At 37.6% G+C, this 19340-nt stretch overlaps 1 long non-coding RNA gene across 2 annotated transcripts in view; it reads left to right on the top strand.

Annotated features, from left to right (window-relative positions):
* The first annotated feature begins 1307 nt into the window (after positions 1-1307).
* LOC140620558 (uncharacterized) overlaps positions 1308-19340 on the top strand; it is a 39836-nt gene continuing 21803 nt past the window's right edge. For both annotated transcript variants that reach the window (XR_012020314.1, XR_012020315.1), the window contains exons 1-2: positions 1308-1452; positions 18877-19021. This is a non-coding gene — a long non-coding RNA (uncharacterized lncRNA). The remainder of the gene's footprint in view (positions 1453-18876; positions 19022-19340) is intronic.

Below are 19340 nucleotides of genomic sequence, written 5' to 3'. Positions count from 1 at the left end.
TACCATCACTGTTGTCTAAAAGCTACCTTTTGTTTTATATAAAAATAAAGAGATGGAGTCATCATTTATGCACTTAGGAGCAGTGGGAGAATTTGTGTGATGTTACATATTGAGAGCAATCGTAAATCTTTCATTTCCTTAAGCTCTAGATGTGTGAGGGATTTGAGTGGTCATTCTCTTGATACAAGAAAATTGACAATATATCTTAAAAAATCTCCAGAAACAGATGTATAAAAGTTTCCTGGGAGTGAAATGGTTCTTTCAAAATGACTTTTGGATGATACATGTGTAAGTGAATCAGACAGATATCGATTAAATGTCCTTCCAAAACAAAACAAATTGACCAGACGTGCAAAAGGTTTTTGCCAAACTCCAGTATTTGATATCCCCCAAAGACATTTGGTTGCTGGTTTCCAGCTAAGGCTTGAAAGGTGGAAATTTTGCTTGGAAATGCTTTAGTGGAGCAAGAAGGAAGGCAGAAAAGTGAAGTGTCATCTCTGAGACAAGTAGAGGCTTCCAGCCCTTTTCTTCACATCTGGTTAGATAATAAACCAAAAAAAAAAAAAAAAAAAAAAAAAAAAAAAAAGAAAAGAAAAGAAAAGAAAGGTGAAATTGGAAAATTCTGAGTCATATGTGCTAATTTACCCCAATTTTGGTGAGACTGCATGAAGGAGATCCAACTGCTTTAAGTCCAAAGGTAGGGACCAATTTAGATTCTATTCAGAGGAACTTGGGAGGGAACCCTGACCTTCTGTAAATGGAGTGATCTCAACAATGAATTTTATGGGGTTTATATAGTGGAAATCCCTCTCTGCCTGAAACATTGCATCATCTTTGTTTCATTGTAAGGACCATGGGTCTCCCCTTTAAGAGATGCTTCAATTCACCTGAGAGTGATACTTTTTCAAACTCTCTTGCTTACCCATAGCAAGTTGAAGAATTCCAATAAAGTGGAGGTGGCTCCCTTGTACTATACTGCCGGAGCTCTTATTAGCTGTGCCATATGTTTGAGCATCTCATCCAAGCATTCTTAGGCCTTCATGACTAAACCCCAGGCTTGATCAGGTAAAGGTTGAAGAAACAGAAGTGTTTCCCAAAGGTGATGGTGATGATTAGGCATGCCATTTTAAGATTGGTCTTGGGTGGAGATGAAATAGCATTTGATTTTGGAATAAGTAGTTAATGAGTCTTTGATGCTTGGAGTCTTGGATGCTTATAGGGGGAACATGTTGCAAGTGTGAAGCTCAACATCACCTGCTTGGATAAATATTCATCATAATCTTTAAATTGTATTCATTTTCAGCTATACTGTTGAGGCCCTTGTTGGCCAGCAGCCCCAGCTTGGTAATAGATGTCCAAGAACTTCAGGAGTGGCTCCTAAGATTTCTGCACTGATCTGTTTTAGCTTGATCAATGGTGGCACTGAAAAGGTTTGGAATCCACATGTACAAGGTATTTTTTTTCTCTTCTCTTCTTGAACAGAGGCCATGTCAAAATCCTATGGAGACAGAAATAGCTTTTATATAGTCCCTAACAAAGAGTTGTCAACATGATCCTCAGGATTTATGCCACACAAAAGCATTTGGAGAATATGGTATTGTTAATTCTAATGGACTCTTTTTAAAAACATCTTGGATCAGGTATCCCCAGTATTGAGTTGGTCATGGGGCCCTTGATTTCTAGCTATGATACTGGACCAAACATCCTTGATACCTATTAATTTGAAGTATATAAACTTTTGTTATCATGAATTGACTGTTGAGCAATTGACACCTTTTATTCCACCATTCTCAATCTCTGGTAAAAATATTCACGGGTTGACCTAATCTGAACATGACTGAGAAGTAGATGGCTTTTCTCTCAATGTCTCCAACCACCAAAACTGTCATTATACTAAATTAGTGTACTGATTTTTGATGAAATGGAGGGAAACTCCCTGCCTTGGTATGAATGAGTAGATCTGGGCAGTGGCTGGCTACCCAAACCACTATGCAGTGCTGGATTCTCTACAGTTTGAGATTACCAGATCTCAGAAGGTGAGCAAACACTGGAACAGAGTAGAGCACAGTGCATACAGAAAACTCTCCTCTCATTCCAAAGACAACTTTCTTGGCCAGGTTAATGCTTTTTTATTGTTTATCTTGGCAAAGCCCATGCAGTTCTCTGATGAGGGACCCAAAACCTGGAATAAGAACCAAGGAAATGTCTTCTCATCTCCACAGTTATTTTTCAGTGAAGCTTTAATCTGTCCATGATGGGATGATAGCCTATATTGAGTTCTGACGCAGGAAGCAGATTGCACCGAGGATTTGCAGATAGATCAAAGGGTAGGAGATGAATGAATGTTGCCCAGGGAACAAATTTTTAAAAGGAAGGCTCCTTCAGCATTTCTCCTTGTTATCTTCATGTTAATGATGAAGAAACTTACCAGAGAAAGCTGATTTAGAGCTTTTTTTTCCCCCCTCCATATAATATATTAGGGCATGCTTTCGTGGTTGTGGGGTAAGTATATGTAGCAATGCTGTTTACCAAACCTCTATATCCAATCTTCTCTCCTATTTCATCCTCCCCTCCCCTCACTGATCTATTTTCCAGTTTGTAAACTGAATAGCAAACAATCCAAAAGGGCAGAGGGATATGAGAAGCACAAGCCCTCATGTGACATCTAAATAACTGATCAGAAATGACATTTCAAGAACAGTGTAATCCTTTGTAAAGCTGGCTTCAAAGGTCAAATCTAAAACACATTGTACACTGCTCATGTTACATCAGATCGTCATATCTCATGATTGAATGCAATTCACATGCAATCTTCTCCAAATACTCAATGACCAGAATATCAGATGTTATCAAACTCATAAAATACAACGTGGTGCTTAGGATGTCCTGAAACCAGAGAGGCTAGTTTGGAGTCCTGGCTTCATGACTTACCAGCACTGTGATCTGGGCTCAGTTACCTCATTTTGCTCTCTGTAAAGTGAAGGTAATCTTTGCAACTACCTGTGGAATAGGTACTGTTGATGAGTTAAGATAGTGTGGAAAGCACTTAGATAGTGTGTTAGGGACTTAGTGTGCTAAATATGGAGTCACTGTTAATTTATATCATACAAATAATTAGTGAACACCTATTGTATGTAAGATCTTGCATCAGTCACAAAACTAACCTCTCTGAGCTATCAACGTCTGTCTTGAACAAAAAAGTAAGACTTCCGTGTCGTTGTTGGTCTGCTCAGCTAGTGAAGCAGAAAACCAGATAAAAGTCCTTTAATATTTATAGCAGATCCAAGCTAAATGTGTGAAGGAAGAGAGTTCTATGTGAGCAATTTCTCCAACATCTGTGAAAGTTTTGAGTTCATTGAATATTCCTTGGATGCCCTTCTAAATGACTAATTTTGGTGTCAAAATTACCATTTATTTTTGGTGGCGTGAAGTTCCACACCTAACTTCCATCCAAAGGTACATCTGTCTCTCTCTTCTTTGTTCTGTCCATCTGTTCTTTTCTTAGCAATGCTTGCATTAAGATGATGCTTTTGCCAATTTGGACTTATAGATGATGCAGTGAAAGAAGGGGCACAAAACAAAATTAGGCTCATTTTTGGTACATTCGCATGCTAGCTATTGCCCCAAATGGTAAATTACAAAATGATCATGGTACCCTGAAGAGTTGATGGATTTCTTTCCTCAAATTGCTAGATAGTTACATGAGTGAAGATGATTTTTCTAGTGTTAAAACTGTTTCCTGGGGGTAATTTTAGGTGCCTTGGGTAGCTGCACCAAATACTTTTGGCCACTAGGCAGCCATTGCTAAGTGGGCATGTAAGTGTTCACATGATTCTTAAGTGGTGCCCCAGTAAGAATAATTAGCAAAGATTTCTGTGGTGATAAAGGCCTAGGAAGTTTTGCTGGAAGAAATGTTCTGTGTAATCCCCTTGAAAAAGAATCTTTCCTGGAGCGCCTGAGTGTCTGAGTGTTTGAGTGTCTGCCTTTGGCTCAGGTCGTGATTCTGGGATGGAGTCCCACATCGGACCCCCTGCATGGATCCTGCTTCTCCCTCTGCCCGTGTCTCTGCCTCTCTTTCTCTGTGTCTCTCATGAATAAATAAATGGAAGCTTAAAAAAAAAGAACCTTTCCAAAAAGATAAAACTTGCAGGTAAGGAATGACTGGATTTTGCTGCTAATCTTTATAAATCCCTGTAGAAAATCAGGCTTTTTATGGATTTCAATGACATTTCATGAGCATTATCACATTGGCTATTCACAACAATACTGTTAAACAGAGAAGGGGGCTTAGGATATTGCTTCACAAGCAGAAGGCTGCAGGACTGTATGGAAAAAGTGGAAAATTTAGAATTAAGAAAACCTGAGCTCTGATTGGGTTTAGCATGTGGCCTTAAGCAGTTCATTTTCCCTCTTTGGGCCTTTATTCTATTATTTGTAGAACAATGGGGTTAGATTAGATCAAGGATGGCACATTCTTGGCAAATATGCTACTGTCATTCCAACCTATACCCTTAGACACTGCTAATCGTTCAGGGCATGTTTCCAGGCTGAAGCTTCAGGTCATCTTCACCTTTCTCCACAGGTCACACAGTACTGACCTTCACTATGGGCAAGGGGAACAGGCCCAAGGAGGGTTACATGACATGCTGAAATGAGATGCAAAATGTAGTTGTTCATGCTTAGGTAATTATGGACTGAATTTTCCCACCTTTTCAACTGAGTTCCAATATACATTGTGCCAACAGAGGCAGAATGAGTGGTGGATCCACTCAGAGGGTGGATTCTGTGTTCAAATCTCAGCTTTACACCTTATCAACTAGGTCACTTAACCTCTCAGCACCTCTGTTTCAACTTCATAGATTGGTTGTAAGATTTAGCTAAGGTAAAGCATATAAAACATTGAACACAGTGACTAAAATAACTCTTTAAGGGGATCCCTGGGTGGCTCAGCCGTTTAGCGCCTGCCTTTGGCCCAGGGTGTGGTCCTGGAGTCCCAGGATCGAGGTCCTAGTCGGGCTCCCTGCGTGGAGCCTGCTTCTCCCTCTGCCTGTGTCTCTGCCTCTCTCTCTCTCTGTGTCTATCATGAATAAATAAATAAAATATTAAAAAAATAAAATAACTCTCTAAGTGCTTAGTGAATGCTAACAATTAAGATCCAACCCTCGTTTTCGGGGGTGGGGTAGTTAAGAGTTAATGAAGAAAACATTAGTTCAGATAATTGCAACCCCTTTCAAAGAACAGGAACACTGCTAGTAACCTTGTATCTCAGAAGCCCCATTTCCAAAGTGGCCCTGACAGCACCCTGAGCTTTCATTAGTGGCTATTAACTGACAGGATCCTTGGAAATGCTTTTGTTTTATTTATTTTTGGAAAGCACAATTTTGGTATAGCCTTATTTGCATAATGCCCTCCCCCAAATCCTGCATCTTAGTCACATTCAAGGCTAGCATCTGTAGATTTTCATTTCATCCTGCAACATAAAATGGTAAAAATTTAAAGCTGCAAGGAGAATGACTTGCATTTTGGAAGCCTATGTGTGGCCTTCTTCCTGGATGATCCTCCATTCTTTTCAAGTAGTTCTTTTTACTTTTTCTTTCAGCTTGAGTTGGGGACCAAAAGTAGAACTCCTTCCTTCTTATGGTTCTAAAAATTATTACGTTAATTTCTTGCCTGTGAAAAAGAGCTTGTACTTCTGCACTTGGCCAAATTACTGGTCAAATATGATACTTGGGAGCTGTCACTGTGGACCTCATTTGATGCACGTCCAAAGAACACCTCCCAGTGACTTTGAGCATTTTCATTCCATAGGCACAGACTTTACTTCTTATGTAGAATGACAAAGACCCAGACACGGAATCAGTTAACAAGACTTCCTTCTCTGCTCACAACCAGCTAGACCCTTGAGGCTCTGGACATTCCCTAATGGAATATCCCAGTTGGGCTGGGCGTTCCCAGCACATCAGATATACACTTGAAATTACAGAGATGCTACCTGACACGTAGGGAAAGGCTAAACTCTTCTAAGACAAAGGGTTACTTATATTGGGGCTTCAACCATATGTAAGGAAATGCAGAGGGAAAGCTGTGTTGCTGAAACCTGAAGCCCACCAAAGAATCTTCTCCAGAGAAGCTTGACTCTAGACTACTTGTGCTTGAGGAGCCGAGAGGAGCCCCTTCTTTCTGACAAGTTATTTCCAATCAGAGGTATTCTTGGGTTGCAGTCCTGTTTTATAAAATATGGCTACAGAGAAGCAGTGGTTTTAGATTTTTTTGTTTTATTTTTAAAAAAATTTTTAAAGCAATATCCATACTGTGCTCCCCAGAGGGTGGAGTATTTCCAAGGAGACCTATTTGCCGTCTGTTTCAGGTAATGAGAAGTGAAATTCTTGACATTTTTTTTTTTTTTTACCCCAGTACTTGTGCAATTTTTACTCATTTATCAGCTGGCTTCTTTTTTCATAACTCTGAGTAGATTTATGTTGACATGGATATAGTTTTACTATAGTTGGTACCTCACAAGGTACATGCCTGATTTGAGAATATATATATATATATATATATATATATATATATATATATATATATTATTATTATTTTTTTTTTTTGGTTTAGAGACACACATTGAGATTTCTACTGACATCCTCTCATCTATCCTTCTACCAATTCAATTTTTTTGGCTTTCTAACCTTGTGGTTACCAAGTAGCAATTTATTCAACACGTATTTGTGGAGAAACTATATGCAAGGCCTTGTTATAATAGCTGAGGATGCAGCAGAAAACCGAAGCAAAATCACTTCCCTCTGTTGTGGTCATTTGTAGAAGGAGGATGAATTTTCCAAGTCAAAATTTGGTTTTGGATATTGAGACTGATAATGCCATACACATATCAAGAGGTTATGAAAAGTTTTATTATTCACATAAAGAGACTTTTTAGGAATAGCAGGAGAGCTCTCAGCAGGTTGTCTCTCCTTTAGAGAACCGGGAAAGGAGACTGGCTGGAGTTTCTTATGTGGTTAGGGGGTGGGAATGGATAAGGATCTCCAAGTGTGGGCAAAGCCTTGGGTGGCTTGATTCTCCCTTCAGGGCCAAAGTAGGGAACACCCAAACTTTCTTATCAGCTTGGCCGGGTATAGAGCATGTGGAGCAGAAGGGGAAGATAAAGTGGTGAGGTTTACAAGCTATCAGCGGTCAAATATCGAAAAATGGAGTCAGATTTTGGCTTATATTCTTAATATTTTATTGTATTACAAACATACATGGTAAGTACACAAATATTAAGCATATAGCTTACAAGATTTTAAATATATATAGACCTATGTAGCCATAATCCAGAAAGAGACATAGAATGTTAGCATTCTATGTTAGCATGCAGATGATTCCCTCATCCCTCTTTTCAGCCTTACCTCTCCTCCAAGAAGTAACCACTATTCTGACTTCTATCATCAAAGATTAATTTTTCCTGTTCTTGCAATTTTTTTGTTCTTGTAATTTTTATAAATGGAATCACAGTATGTATATATGCAGTGATGCTTTGTTCTTAAATTAGGTGACCATATATATGTGGATCTAGTTCTGGACTTTCTATTCTTTTCTGTTCTTATACCAGTATGACATGGTCTTAATTACTCTAGCTTTATAGAAGAATGGAATGTTTGGGAATGGAAGTCCTCCAACTTTGTTCTTCAAGATTGTTTTCATTTTCCTTTGCATTTAAACATAAACATTTTATTTTATTAAAAAAATTTCTTTTATTGGAGTTCAATTTGCCAACATATAGCATAACACCCAGTGCTCATCCCGCCAAGTGCCCCCCCTCAGTGCCCATCACCCAGTCACCCCAACCCCCCACCCACCTCCCTTTCCACTACCCCTTGTTCATTTCCCAGAGTTAGGTGTCTCTCATGTTTTGTCACCCTCACTGATATTTTAATTCATTTTCTCTCCTTTCCCTTTATTCCCTTTCACTAATTTTTATATTCCCCAAATGAATGAGACCATATAATGTTTGTCCTTCTCTGATTGACTTATTTCACTCAGCATAATACCCTTCAGTTCCATCCACGTCGAAGCAAATGGTGGGTATTTGTCGTTTCTAATGGCTGAGTAATATTCCATTGTATACATAGACCACATTTTAGAATCAGCTCTTCAATTTACACACACAAACACACTCACATTCTGATGGGCTTTTGATTGAGATTACATTTTATCTACACATCAACATGGAGAGAATTGACATCTTCCAATCCATATTGAGAATTTAAATCCTCTAATATGGAATATTTTCCCACTTATTTAGATATTTTTAAATTTGTATCAACACTATTTGTTACTTTTCCTCCAGAGGATTTTCCCATTATAATTAGGTCTATTCATATGTATTTGATGTTTTTAACTACTGTTGTAAAGTATACTTTAAAATATTTTCTAATTATTTGGAGCATGTACACACATACACACACACACACATTCACTTTTGTTACTGACCTTGAATTCAGCAGCCCTGATAAATCTACTTATTAATGATAGCAGTTTTTGATGTGTATAATCATACCATATGTAAGTAACAGCAATGTTTCTTCTAACTTTCTAATCTTTGTATCTTTATCTTTCCTGTTTCATAGTATTGCTTAGGAACCTTTTGTACAATGTCAAGAGATGTAGAAATAGTAGACACCCTTTTCTTGTTCTTGACCTCTAGGAGAGGTACTTCCTTAATTCACTACTGAGTATAGTGACTATAGATATTTGTAGATACCTTTTACCAGATTAATTAACTTTCTATTTCCAATTTGCTGTATGTAAGCTTTTATCCTTAATCCTGAACAGGTGTTGAATTTTATCAAAGGCCATTTCTGCCTCTGTTGAGAAGATCATATAGTTTTCTCCTTTATTATGCAAATGTGGTTATTTATGTTGATTGATTTTCTTTTTTTTTTAATTTTTATTTATGATAGTCACACAGAGAGAGAGAGAGAGAGAGAGAGAGAGAGGCAGAGACATAGGCAGAGGGAGAAGCAGGCTCCATGCACTGGGAGCCCGACGTGGGATTCGATCCTGGGTCTCCAGGATCGCGCCCTGGGCCAAAGGCAGGCGCTAAGCTGCCGCGCCACCCAGGGATCCCTGGTGATTGATTCTCAAGTATTAAAGCAACCTTGCATTCCTATGATGAGCCCATTTGATCATGATGTATTTGTTGGGGATCAGAATATGACTTCCCAAAATGTGCCACATTGCAGAAGGATCATTTTAAGCTGAAGACAATTGGAAAAAAGCAAACACAGAGTGAGTCCCCTGCTCTCCCCCATCTGCTTGAAAAGCATGGTATCAATTTCCCTTGGAAAGGTTCCTCCCCTGCCCCCACCTTTCCAGTACCAGGAAGGGAAGAATAGCTTATCATCTGAGATGAGTTGGCATCAAGAATAGTTTACATAGTCTCACTAAATAACTTGATCTACCAGTAGTGTCTTCATAAGTTTACCTTCTCACAATTTACCACCCCTAAAAAGTCCAGAAGCCCCTTTGTCTTGTTACCTCTTTACAAATTTATTGTCCTTTGTTAGAATGGTATAAAAGGCTTCAGCCTAGAGGGTTTTCTTTTCTTTCTGTGAAGGACACCCATCCTATCTTGCTGCCATATAAAATGTTTAACGTTTAAGATTTGTATGCTTTTCTCTTGTTAATACTTTTTGTCAGAAAATTCCCCTCCTATGTATTATATTTTTATAAATTGCTTGAGTCAATTTGTTCATATTTTTGTTTAGAATTTTTATGCCTATATTTATGAGTGATATTTGCCTATGATTTTCCTTTCTTGTTCTGTCTTTGTCAGGTTATCAGGGTTTCTCTGGCCTCAGAAAACAAATTAGGAAGAATTTTTCTACTCAAAAATGTTTGCATTTGATTGTTATGATTTCTTTCTTAAGTGTTTGGATTTATATTCTTTATTACCTAAAGCCCCGTGAGTTTCCATGTTGTAAGAATTACCTGGGTTTATCCTATCTTCAGCTCATCACCTGGGAGTTGCTTTCTCATTGCTGATGAGATTCTTAGATATAGTTGCTCTGGGACTGGTTGACCTATTCCTGACTCTTAAAATGGGAATGTGTTTACATTCTGGTAAATACTATATTAATATTGAAAGAATGATCAGCAAACATTTTATTTTGTGTCTACTGTAAACTTATGATGATACCAGTCTGAAATAAAAGTCTAGAAGACTAGAACTCATTTATTAGGCCATGTTATAGGAAAAGATCAACGTTATAAGCATTAAAAAAGATCTCCAAATGAATATATTAGGAAAAACTTCTTTGGTGGAAGTGGAAAGGAAAAATGATTTCAAAGAAATAAATCAATGGTATAAGATTTCTGCCTATTATATAAAATGAGATTGTTCAGGTATTTTTGTAAATAGTTGATGATGAGGCCCAAATCTCTGTAGTATTAAATCCCATCAAGTGGATTTTTAAAAGGCATCTGATGGTTTTATTTGAAGATGTCAATATTTGCAACTGCTAGAATATTCATTCTTTGTTGCTATTTAAACATATATTGACAAATTTTAGAAGTCAACTTAAATGTATGAAGTTTTTTGCTTACAGACCCTCTAACAGGGTTTTGAAAAAGTTTTGAATAGTTGCCTAAGCAAAATTAGGATTCTATGAAGGCAGAAGTGAAGATAGGATGCTGAGTATGCCATCAACAGTGTCTACTATGTCTCTCAGAAAGGCTCATAATACATTGCTGTGGAAGCTCTCATATTGCTCCTACCCATTGGGAGTTTTGATTCTTTCTGGTTTTGGTGTATTTACCTAACTCCAAATAGAATACAATTATGTAACAAAAAAGATCTTTAAAGGAGAACACCCTGATCCAATGTACTCAAGAACTTCTAGTGCTGAGAGAAGGGGATCCTATAAAAATCTCAAAGTATAATATTACTGGTCAGTTAAAAATAAAACAAATAAAATATGTGCATGTATTTAAGATTATATGGTGAATGCACATAAAGGATAATATCTAACTATAGCTTTCTCTGACTGGTATTCTTTTTTTTTCAAGTTAACATACTATAAAGTTAACGTTATTTTGGTGTGTAGTTCTATGAATGTTGACACATGTGTGGATCCATCTAACCACCACTATAATTAAGATACAGAAGAGTTCTATCACCCCCCAAACTTCCCTTCTGCTACCCCTTATGTATGTAGTTGCTAACACTAACTCCTGGAAACCACTTTCTTCTCTTTCCCTGTCATTTTGCTATTTACAAAATATTGTATAAGTAGAATCATACAGTATGTCATCTTTTGAAATTGGTTTCTTTCATTTGGCAAAGTGCTTTGAATATTCATCCATATTGTTGTATGTATATTCTTTCTCATTTGAGTAATATTCATTTTATGAATATGCCAGAGTTATTTTATCCATTGACCTATACCAAAGGACATTTAGGTTGTTTCTGGTTTGGCAATTATGAATGCAACTTCTGTAAACATTTATGCACAGGTTTTTGTGTGAATATAACTTTTTACTTCTCTAGGGAGAAAAGTAACAATGGGATTTCTAGTTCATATGGTAAGTGTATGCTTTACTTTATAAGAAACTGCCAAATTATTTATTAGAGTGGCTATGCAATATTTGGTAGAGCAATTTATGAGCATTTCAGCTGCTCCACATCCTCTCCAGAACTTGGCATTGTCAATTTTTTAAAAACACTCCTTATAAGTGAGAAGAGGTATTCTGTGATTTTCATTTCCATTTCCTTAATGGCCAATCATATTGAACATCTTTCCATGTGCTTATTTGCCATCAGTATGTCCTCTTGGTGATGTATCTATTCAAATCTCATGGAAGAATATGTTGCATGAAGCACAGTTTGGGAGCCATTTTCTCATTCAGAGCAAAAGAAATTATGTGCCATAAAGCAGGGCAAAGTATCAGATTTGGTATAAAGATCCTGTCGCATTGGTCCTAAATAAGCTAGAATTTCCACTAGATCTTCCTTTGTGAATTCTTTTTATGAATTTAGCATTTAGATCTAAGGAGAGGAGTGGAAGTAGGGAGAAAATCTAAATAACAAATGAGATTATAAATACTGACATCTGTATGAGGACAAACTCTAATAAGTACATTACTTTGTTTTATCTTCATTTTACTAGTGAAAAATATTGAAGCATAGAGAGCCAATAGTTGGTCCAGAGAAGCCTTACCTTCTTTAGAGATATATAATAAAAAAGAAATAAATCCCCAATCTATGTAAGATACTACAAGGAAACAATAAAAAGGAAAAATTAGGAAAAACTATGGTAAAAATCAGAAAAATGTTACTTTAGAGCTGGTAAAAATTGTGACTGAAAATTTGTGATTTTCAAGAGAAAGAGAAAAACAGGTGTTGTTAAAACTCAGAAAAGAAGTATACATGTGTATGCGAGGGAGAGAAAACATAACTCATCACAGAAATGAAGAAAAAATTAGAAAATTCGCAAGAGAATAGACTGTCCTGAAAGCATGATAAAGGACATAAGTAGTAGAAATAAGGAAAGTAAACAACATTAAGTTGAAATAGAGAGAGGATGAAAGCAAGTTAGAGAGAGAATGATAGATAGTGGACAGGCAAATTAAATCCAACATATGTACGATTGTTGTTTCTCCAAGGAATAAGAAGGAAATAATTGCCAGAACAAATATTTAAAGATGCAATTCAAGAAACTTCCTTGAAATAAAACTTGAATTTACATAATGATATGACAAACCCGGAGGAAACACAACTTTGGCAAAATTGTAGAAGCAAGAAGAAAACATGACTAAGAGGAACTGACAAAAATATCACAGATGTATGCATGCACAGGTGTGTGCGTGCGTGTGTGTGCACGTGCATGTGTTTCTATTGTTGATTGGAAGATATAGGGAGATATCTGTACTGTGGGGCAGACAGCAGCTAGAGGCAGCAGAGAAGGCTATTGGAAAAAAAAAAGCTTTTGAATTCTGTGCTTGATCTTGCCTCTCTCCCAGATTATTTTGAGGCAGCCATAGCCTACTGCTTTCTTAGTCACCTGTTGATAACATTGACAGTCACTGTTGTCAACAGTGGGACAATAGCAAGGCATCACAAAAGGCTTTCTGGGGCGAAGAGATGGAGAAAAGTTGTGAGCTGGCTGTCTTCCATTGACAGTCTCTCTACCTCCTCCTCCTCTTGCCACCCTGGCAAGCGGGCTGACATTGAATGATAAACCTTCTACCAATTTATCTTTACTGAGTTTACAAATGAACCTATGATCAGAGGAACTGCTTGATGGAAAGGCAGCAAACCAAGGGGCCTGCAATGATTCTCCAGTGCTTGGAGCTGCCTTCTCTGCTCTCTTTCACTTCATAGACTAGGGCTTGAACTTCAGCCATTCCCTTCTACACATTACTGGACAAAGAAGTTGTCCCAGGAGACATGAGCTGTCAGCCAAAAATAGCTAAATATTCACAGAGTATAATCACTCTAAAACAAAGACAACAAATGGAATGACACACACCAACAAAACTAGAATTATCAGAATGGATGATGCTTTGCAGCCTATTTCTGGAGTAATTGCTCCATGTATTCTGATGAGTATCTATCTGCTGCACCCTACCTACAGCATCTCAGTGTAGCAACCCTGGATATCTTACCTCTGTCCACAATACCCCACCTGATACCCCTAATACATTGTCTTAGATTCACTACCCTTTCTTGTGACTCTGACCAGACTAACATGAAATGTGTCTTTATTCCATGATACCCTCTGGATGAGCATCACTGTCAGTACCTGTTGCCAGGGAAAGCAGATTCTAGTTACTTACCCCACTTTCTTGGGGAGTCTAGGGCAAGGTTGTTCTCCTACTTCTTACCATACTGTCTAGTCTTGTTGCCAACTCTCCATCCCTGTTTTCAGATACAACAGTCTTGTCTGCCAAGAACATGAGCTTCTTTTAAATCGGGTCAATGCCAACTGAGGTAAAGGCTCTGTCATACTAGATAAATCTGAAGCCACACAGAGTCATGGTAAATACAGAGCATTTCTTTTGCATAAAACAAAAACTCCTCCTCAACACATATCAGAACTGAGCATTTTCCTATATACACTTGTGATGATAGTTAAGCAAACCCAAGCAAAGGATGAGGATTCCTCCTCCACCCCAACTTTACTTCTATTTTATGTGGTAGCCCCTGATGCAGAGGCTAGTCTTGTGGGTAGGCACAGGGTATGGGGCCACCCAGTCACGAAAAGAGTGGTGAATCTATGACAAACCGGTATCAGTGGGGCAGTGGGACACCAGGGATGGGTATCTGGAGAGAGCCACACCCAGACATCCAAGCAGGCAGGTGGCATCAGCAAGGGTAGAAGGTAGACGTCCTCTGAGGGCTTTTGTAAAACTTGCCTTGCTAGGAAACAATCTCTGATTCCTCCTTAGCTGTAGGTTTTAGAAATTGGAGTTCACTTGTCGGAGGGGCTTGTTTTTTTCTACAGAAGTTAAACAGAATTCATTTGATCAAATAATGTTTCATGAACTGCTGAGGTCTTTTACATGGAGTAGGGGTTGCTGTGATGGAGAAGAGGCATTTACGGGAGTTATGGAAGAGATATGCTGGTGGGTATGGTGATGAATTACAGGGATGAGTGCTGGGCATTCTTTCAAGCTTGTCATGAATTAATTCTTGGAGCTTGTGTGAGTTTGGTGACATTTCCAGACAGCATAATTTGAAGCTGATTGGACATCTCACATCCTTTGAAGGTAGGCTCATCTCTTAAAATGTTAAAAAATGAAACAGAAGAGCTTACCCAGTGAGAGCAGTAGAACAGCCTGGCTGCTGACAGGTATGTCCATCCAGCATCACTCAGGATGAGCAATACGTCTGTTTGAATTGGTTTTGAGACACAGACAGTGAGATGGCCAAATTGTCAGCTGGCAAATTGGATAAGCTTGTGATTCTGCCTCTTGGGAAGGATGACATACATTTTAGTACATCTAAGACTTTAAAAAAAATTCTTGGTGCATTTAAAATATCAAGCTGCACGGTGGCTCAGATTGCTTAAACAGAATTCACTAAGCAGAGAGCTTACCTCCCCACCTGCCAACATCTAAGCTACCCTGTGCTGTGGTCCACCAGGCTGCTGAATTGTCATGAGAGATCATGACACATCCCATCCATGCTGTTCCAGACCACGATCTTCTTTCTTCTCTGAAGGTCTTTGACTCTTCTCTGAGAGTGTCCAGAACCACTGTAAGGGCAGATGCAGTTTTTGGTCTTCCTCGGGCTAGGGAGAAGAGAACAACTGACTTACCATCTCCTACACAGAATGGCATTCTCAACGCCACAGGCCAGAATCAAATCTCAGCATTCATTTGTCCAGTCGAGCAGTGTCGTGATGACAACCTTCTGTCACTCTTTGAAGACTTTTAACCAATTTAATGAGAGGATAGAAATTTTTTGAAAATAAACTTCTCTTTTGAAATGATTTCAGATTTGTAGAAAAATTGCAAAGAGAATAGAGAGTTCCTATAAATATCCATCACCTTATTTTTCCTAATGTAATCTCTTAAAAAAAAAACTGGTTTGATTCACCAAAACCAAGAGATAATTATGGATACACTATTTTTAAACTAAACTCCACAAATTTTATGTGGATTTCATCAGTTGTACTACTAATGCCTTTTTTTTCTATTTCAGGATCCCATCAAGGACACCATGTTGCATTTATTTGCACTTATGTTGCGTATCTCTCTAACTTCCTCTGATCCTTACTAGTTTCTCAGTCTTTTTTGTTTTTTACAACCTGGACATTTTTGAGGAGTAACTGGTTAGGCATTTTGTAGGATATCCCTCCATTTGGTTTTCTCTGATGTTTTACTCATCCATATACTGCGATTATGAAATTTTGGGTAAAATACCACAGAAGTGAAGTGTTCTTATCACATTATACCAGGGGGTACATGCTAACAACATGACTTATTACTGATGATGGCAGTACTTAGTGACTATAGTGGTTTTTCAGGACTCTCCATTGAAAGTTACTATTTTTTCCTTTCCATATTCTGTTCTTTGTAAGTCAGTCACTAAGTTCAGTTAGAGAATTAAACTTCACTTTCTAGATAGGGAAATATCTTCTATAAAAAGATGAAGATATATCTTATTCATTTATTCAGTTATTTTTATTATTTATATTAACATGAATGCGTATATATTTATTTTATACTTTGAGTTATTATTCAATACTATGGTATTCATTTTGTTGCTTAAATTATTCCAGCTTTAGCCATGGGAAGCTCTTCCAGGCTGGTTCCTATGTCCCTTTGATAAGATCCCATCCTTTTTTGATAAGTCCCTATTCTTTTTGTTTTTTTTTAAACATTTCCTTGCTCTCTGGCACTATAAGATGCTCCACGTTCATGTTGTATTTTCTCTATCCCAATCTTAGAATAATTCATTTCTCCAAGGAGCCCTGGTTTCTTTTATTGGAGAGTGATATTAGAAACCAAGATCTTGGCACAGATGTACTTGTTGCCATCAGGGTGTCCTGCTCCTAGGGTCTCTCAACAACAAACCTTAGAAACTGATATATGTATAGTAACCTGTGTATATACACATATCTATAATTGTTTCTGTGTATGTCTATCTGTATATATATTAAGCTAGATGTGAGTTCATACTGATGTTTGACTAATCAAGTACCACCAGATGGTTCGTCCTCTTTTCTCCCTTATTTATCTGTAACATCTTTCTCTGACAATGAGAAGTATAGCTCAGAAGATGAAAGATTCTGACATCTCTCATAGTTTAATTATTTGTATATGGAAGGATTTGGATTCTCTTATATATATCTGAGTATTAACTAGGAAATTTAAAAAAATCACTGGTTTATCCTAAGTTTCTGGTTCCATGAGAAAGTGGTAATTTATATATATGTTGGTGACTAGAGATACTAACAACGTCCAATGTGTCCTCTGACACATCATTGCAAAGTTTATAATCTGGTCGGTGGAATACTTAGCATATTTTGTTGTTTTCAAATTCTCTGAAAATTAGCAAATCTTAAAGTATGTGTGAAAATCTCAGGCCAGCATGGTTTGTTGTTGTTTATTTCAATGGTTACTTTAGATTTATAGTACCTCTCTTTGACCTGTGTCTACCTTCAAATGATATTTTGCTACTTCATGTTAGTAAAGTGATGAGTGCCTTACAAATGTAATTTATTTGCCCAGAAACTTCATGTCAAGTCAGTATTCATGTCCTCATCTTAACAATGAAGAAATGGAAACTTAGAAGAATTACAGTTTTTTTAAGATCAATCAGCAATTTTGATATATAGCTAGAATTTAAATTGGGGGAAAGAGAATGAGACAGTGTCACTATATTTCATCTAGACAGGTTATAGGCTAATAAAGAGGAAAAGAGCTAAGGGGACTTGGCTTTAAAGCTTCCCATCTGTTTCATAAATCCCCAATGTTCAGGGACCATCTGAAAGAGTTAGTGAAATGTGCTTTTCATCCATTTTTAAAAGTAGAAATTAAGTCTCTTGAATACAAAGATCCAGCTAGATATGAATGTTTTCAAAAATGTAGGGGCAAACTCCATGCTGCCTATGATGTCCTTCCTCTTCTGGAAGTTCTCATTCTTTTTTTTTTTTTTTTTTTTCTGTTAAGTGCCTCTTCATCTAGGAATCGATTTTTTCCTCTATTCTGAAGTTTCTATTAGACTGTGATGTGAAACATATTCCCTCCAGAGTATACCAGGAAGCTCCCATGGTGGCTGGAAGAGCAGCTGAGTGTGGGCAGAGGTGACAGATACCAGTGTGTCATGTTTTTCATGGAGAGAGAGAGGGACATTTTCCAATGTGGCCCACTGAGAGGAAGGAAGAGCTTATCTTTAGCTAATTAATAAGGGACCTCTCAGCAAAATTTTGATAGCTTAAAAAAATTCAATTAGCCTGAATTCAATAAGAATGATTTTCATGTGAGATTTATAGACCTCAGAATAACTATTTTTTACTTGTACCATGTAAGCATCCAGGACCACTCTCTTATGAAGGGCTTAACCATTTGACAATGAACAAAATATAAGCTGGCAGCTATTAACTTGGGGTCCCTGGAATCCTTATGAGCCTGTGGATGCTCTCTGGGTGATGTATACATTTTCCAAGTATGAAGGTCCATGGTTTTCTTTAGCTTCTTAAAGGGGGTTGTGGCCCAAGAGAGCTTAAGAACTTTTATATTAAGAATACTTTTCTCCAATTTTAGAAAAAAATTCAAAATAGCTCAATAAAAGTGACAAGATTTAGTCAATAAATGTAAATCAGGCACCATTTCTAACATATCCATTTGAAACTGTAAAATGGTTGGATATGAACTTGACTGATGGGGGTTTTTATATTAACATCAGATTCACATAAGCCAGTAAAATGTAATAAAAATTTAATTAGTTAGAATCTCTAAGTAGCAAAACTTTTCTGGCATTCAATTTTTCATATGCAGGAGGCAAATGACAAGGAGAAAATTATTATTGATTGGTCACAACGAAGCCTTAGGAGTGTTTTGAGGTCAGGTGACTTTCATGTTGGTTCCTCTTGCAAAGAACTAGATATGGTCAGAAAGACAATCCTGAGGCATCATGTGATCAAAGCCTTCAAAGTTTAAACTTTTGAAAGCAGCAAGTTTGGCTGACGCACACACATTATAAAGATTTTAACAAGTGTGGAAATAAGGAGGCTTCCAGTTAACTCTCAAAGAATGAGAAAGTTTAATCTTTCACTTCCTGAACAACATTAGCTAGTGAAGGTTTCACAATAAAAGGATCTATTTTTATAGTTCTCAATATCTCACAAGATTCTGCATTTACTTTTTCAGTTCTCGTGCTGGCCCTTTGAGGATGGAAGGCATTCGATGAGGAGGGGATGATCTCTAAGATTTTGAGACAAATGATTCATGGTGGCCTCAATGTCAAGAAAGGAGGAGATGGTTCTCAGCAGCAACAGCAGCAGCCAACACAGAAGTGCTTCTTTATTTCTCCTTTTTAAAAAAATTTTTTTAAAATTAATTAATTAATTAATTAATTAATTAATTTGGAGAGAGAGAGAGAATGAATGGGAGAGGAACAGAGGGAGAGAGATAAGCGAACTTTGTGCTGAGCATGGAGGCGATGTGAGGCTCAATCCCATGATCCTAAGATCCTCACCTGAGCCCAAATCAAGAGTTGGATACATAGCTGAGCCACCCAGGTGCCCGACAATATGAGCACTATTTCAGGAGCACTTCATGCCAGACACTATGCAATGCCCTTCCCCTTCAGCCTCTAAGTGAGATTACCCTGG

This window comes from Canis lupus, chromosome 29, assembly GCF_048164855.1.
Source record: "Canis lupus baileyi chromosome 29, mCanLup2.hap1, whole genome shotgun sequence".
In the NCBI taxonomy this organism is placed as follows: Eukaryota; Metazoa; Chordata; class Mammalia; order Carnivora; family Canidae; genus Canis; species Canis lupus.
The sequence above is the reverse complement of the archived record's forward strand: the minus strand, read 5'-3'. Positions and strand labels throughout refer to the sequence as shown.